The 4826-nt window shown below is 45.3% G+C and overlaps 1 protein-coding gene across 2 annotated transcripts in view; it reads right to left on the reverse strand.

Annotated features, from left to right (window-relative positions):
* Nucleotides 1–4752, reverse strand: part of LOC132780227 (serine protease hepsin) — a 46148-nt gene extending 41396 nt beyond the window's left edge. Inside the window, exon 1 of one of the 2 annotated variants that reach the window (XR_010908821.1) lies at nt 4569–4752. The gene's annotated coding sequence lies outside the window, so the exon portion shown is untranslated. The remainder of the gene's footprint in view (nt 1–4568) is intronic. The other variant, XM_060783815.2, reaches the window with a different exon arrangement.
* Between the last annotated feature and the right edge of the window lie 74 nt (nt 4753–4826).

Genomic DNA, 4826 nt, shown 5'->3' on the forward strand with positions numbered 1-4826 from the left:
GTGACCTTGGGTGAGTCACATTCTCTCATCCTCAAAGGAAGGCAATGTCAAGCTCACTCTGAACAAATATTTCCAAGAAGAAACCCATGCGAGTCAGGCTTTAGCAGAGCAGGTTAACCACTAGCTGCAATGGATCTTGTCAATCGAAAGATTGGCAGTTCGAGGCCCAGGTCAGGGGTGAGCCCACCTGACCTTCAACCCAGCTCACTGCCCTCCTAGCAGATCGAAAACAGCTGTGAGTAGATAAATAGGTACTGCTTAAGCAGGGAGGTATTTTAATGGCACCATAAGGAAATACTGGAAAAATGCTGGTGATTTGATCGAAAGGAAGAACTCTGTGAACAAGGCTCTTCAGCATGGAGAATGGAGCAACCACACACATACACATGGCTGGAATCGAGCACAAACCCTAAAACACCAAAGATGGAAAAAGCCTATCTACATCTATCTGTGTACTGTGTTTGTCCTGTCAGTGTTTAACGACATTGAATGTTGGCCAGATATGTGTTCTGTGATCCGCCCTGAGTCCCCTTTGGGGTGAGATAGGTGGAAAGGAAATACTGTAAATAAATAAATAAAATGAGAGACCTCTGGCAGCCTCCTTAAAGTTGCCATAAGTCAGAAACAACATGAAGGCACATAGCAACATTTCCATGTTCGGACTGTTAGGAGGACAGGATAAGGATAGAAAGGATAAGGATGTGGGTGCAATGGGGAGTAGGAAATGGTTGAAGATTGGATTAAAAAGATGATAGAATTCAGAGATTTAGACAAGCTCTCGCAAATATTAGAAGAACGGAACAGAGAGAAACAAACCAATTGGAAACATTTTGGAGAATACATAAGAAAACAAGTTAAACTGGATATTTGAGGTGCTACGTGGGAGATTGAACCAAGACCAATGCAGATATAAGAAGAATTAATAAAACTGTTGATTATTTCCCTGTGGACTGAACGGGAGTCAAACACTTTTTCTTCCCCCTCTTTCCGACCCCTTTACCCAACCCCACCCCCCTCCCAAACTCTCTTCCCCACCTGGTCCCGTTACCCATCCTTCACTCTTCCCATCACTCAATACCCGCTTAAATTGTTCCCACCTTTTCTATCTACAGTATTGTTCCCCCTCTTTCACTGTACAAGCAAAAAATCAAAAAAATATTTTTTTTAAAAAAAAGGAAATAGTGGTCAAATCCAGCCACATTCAGAGCTCTGTTGCCTGCCCATTAATAGTTTCTCCAAGGTACGACACGCAGGGGTAGCCCAGACAAGAGGATGGCTTGAGGAACAAACTCTGGCAGAGGGTTTCTCCAAGGATTAGTAAACTGGGTACCTTGGGCACTGAAATTCCTAATCCTAACCACCACTCTATGAACTACCACAACGAATAGAGACAAAATGCAGGGACTGCCATAACTAATTCAAAAGAAATGAGCTGGTGGAGAGGATAACTACTGTGCAGGATTATTATTATTATCATCATCATCATCACAGCAAGAACATCTCGAGCAATGTTATGTCAAAGGCTTTCATGGCTGGAATCACTGGGTTGCTGTAAATTTTCTGGGTTGTATGGCCATGTTCCAGAAGCATTCTCTCCTGACATTTGGCCCACATCTATGGGAGGAATTCTCAGAGGTTGTGAGGTCTGTTAGACAAATGAGGCTTATATATCTGTGAAATGTCCAAGGCGTGAGAAAGAACTCTTGTCTGCTTGAGGGAAGTGAATGTTGCCATTTGCTACCTTGGTTATCATTTAATGGTCTTGTAGCTTCTGTCCCTATATCTAATACGCCCCCATCAATTCCCATGCATCTAGGCCAGAATTGGGCAAAACAGGGCTGCCTGGCAAGCCAAAATTGCCTTGTTGACTTCAGATGTGGTGGAAGGACCTAAGACTGGATCTACATTGCCATATAAAATCCAGATTATCTGCTTTGAACTGGATTATATGGCAGCATTGACTCATATACTCCAGTTCAAAGCTTTTATAATCAGATAATATAATATACCCTCCACTCATAAAGGCAAGATTATTCAATCTGGAGGCCAATGGAACGGGGATGGAAACCTTCTTGCCTCTGGCAGACAGTCTAAACCAACTTGAACTAGGTAAAGGTAAAAGTTTCCCCTTGACATTAAGTTTAGTTTTGTCCAACTCTCGGGGCTTGGTGCTCATCTCTATTTCTAAGACAAAGAACCGGCGTTGTCCGTAGACGCCTCCAAGAACATGTGGCTGATATGACTGCATGGGGCACCATTACCTTCCCACAGAAGCAGTACCTATTGATCTACTCACATTTGCATGTTTTCAAACTGCTAGTTTGGCAGAAGCTGGGCCTAACAGCAGGGCTCACCTATTTCCCTGAATGCGAACTGCCAACCTTTTGGTCAGCAAATTCAGCAGCTCAGCAGTTTAATCCGCTGTTTCACCAGGGAACAATTACCTTCCAAAGCACAAATTCAAAATTCAGAATTCAAAATGATCTTAACAGATGAGAGAGATGGGTCAAAACTAACAAAGTGAAGTACAACAGAAACAAATGAGACAAATGCAAGATACTCCACTTAGGCAGAAAAAAATGAAATGCAGAGATACAGAATGGGGGATGATGGCTGTCTCGACAGCAGGACATGTGAAAAAGATCGTGGATCACCAGTTAAACATGAGTCAACAATGTCATGTGGCGACAAAAAAAGCCAATGGGATTTTGGACTGCATAAATAAGGAGTATAGTGTCTAGATCCAGGGAAGTCATGATGCCCCTCTATTCTGCCTTGGTCAAACCACACCTGGAATCACACTGTGTCCAATTCTGGGCACCACAATTGAAAGGAGATGTTGACAAGCTGGAATGTGTCCAGAGGAGGGCAGCTAAAATGATCAAGGGCCTGGAGAACAAGCCCTATGAGGAGCGGCTTAAAGAACTGGAAGAGAAGGCTGAGAGGAGACACAATGAAGGCTGTGTATAAAGATGTGAGGGGAAGTCATAGGGAGGAGGGAGCAAGCTTGTTTTCTGCTGCCCTGGAGACTAGGACGTGGAACAATGGCTTCAAACTACAGGAAAGGAGATTCCACCTGAACATTAGGAAGAACTTCCTAACTCTGAGAGGTAATATAATAATAACAATAATAATAACAACAACAACAACTTCCTAACTCTGAGAGGTGTTCAGCAGTGGAACTCTCTGCCCCAGAGTGTGGTGGAGTCTCCTTCTTTGGAGGCTTTTAAACAAAGGCTGGATGGCCATCTGTCGGGGGTGCTTTGAATGCAATTTTCCTACTTCTTGGCAGAAGGGGGTTGAACTGAATGGCCCACGAGGTGTCTTCCAACTCTATGATTCTATGGAAATTGGAATCAAATCAGAATACATGCCATCTCTGAGTTACAAGCTTCTGACTGACCGACTCTTAGTTAAGAATGGGAGTAAGACAACAAGAAGTGAGAGAAATATTCCTGCTTCTTGGCAGGGGGTTGGACTGGATGGCCCATGAGGTCTCTTCCAACTCTGTGATTCTATGAAACCTAGCAGTTTGAAAACATGCAATGGCGTTCGATGCAGTCATGCTGGCTACATGACCTTGGAGGTGTCTACAGACAATGCCGGCTCTTCAGCTTAGAAATGGAGATGAGCACCGATAGAATCATAGAATCAAAGAGTTGGAAGAGACCTCATGGGCCATCCAGTCTAATCCCCTGCCAAGAAGCAGGAATATTACATTCAAAGCACCCCCGACAGATGGCCATCCAGCCTCTGTTTAAAAGTTTCCAAAGAAGGAGCCTCCACCACACTCCGGGGCAGAAAATTCCACTACTGAACACCTCTCAGAGTTAGGAAGTTCTTCCTAATGTTCAGATGGAATCTCCTCTCTTGTAGTTTGAAGCCATTGTTCCGCGTCCTAGTCTCCAGGGCAGCAGAAAACCAGCTTGCTCCCTCCTCCCTGTGGCTTCCTCTCACATATTGATACATGGCTATCATGTCTCCTCTCAGCCTTCTCTTCTTCAGGCTAAACATGCCCAGCTCTTTAAGCTGCTCCTCATGGGGCTTGTTCCCCAGACGCTTGATCATTTTAGTCGCCCTCCTCTGGACACATTCCAGCTTGTCAGAGGAGGGCAACTAAAATGATCGAGGGTTGGACACGACTGGACTTAATGTCAGGGGAAAACCTTTACCTTATCTCTAAATTGGGCATATTGAGCATTTGTGCCATGTCCAGATCCATCATTGTTTGAGTCCACAGTGCTCTCTGGATACAGGTGAACTACAACTCCCAAATTCAAGGTCAATGCCCACCAAACCCTTCCAGTATTTTCTGCTGGTCATGGCAGTTTTGTGTTGGTGGAGTTCAGAATACTCTTTTAATTTAGGTTCCAGCAACTACAACTCCCAAACGACAAAATCAATCCCCCTCAACCCCCTAGTATTCAAATTTGGGCATATTGGGTATTTTTTGTGATGAGGTCCTCTAGATAGAAGTGAAAGATAGAGGTTGAAGAAAGAGCTAATCTCTTTGATGAAGGATTCCAAGAGGTTTGTTCCTCCGAAGTTTGGAGGCTGGCAGTGCTTACCTGGCTTGGCCCCAATCTAGGGGGGTCCTATGGGGCTATGGCTGGCCGAGGCGCTCTCCTTCCAGCCCTGGGGGGCTCTCCATGGCCCTCTGCAAAAGGCAGAAGGAAGGGGCCGGAAGAAGGGGAAAAGCCAGGGAAGCGGACCTGCAAGCGGTGGCTGCTTCACCTGGGAAGGAGGAGGGGAGAGGAGAGGAGAGGAGGGAGGGCACAGAGAAAGAGGGGCGGAAGGGGGCTGGGAGCCAAGGGCAGGCCTTGCAG

The sequence above is a fragment of the Anolis sagrei genome, chromosome Y, assembly GCF_037176765.1.
Source record: "Anolis sagrei isolate rAnoSag1 chromosome Y, rAnoSag1.mat, whole genome shotgun sequence".
Lineage (NCBI taxonomy): Eukaryota > Metazoa > Chordata > Lepidosauria > Squamata > Dactyloidae > Anolis > Anolis sagrei.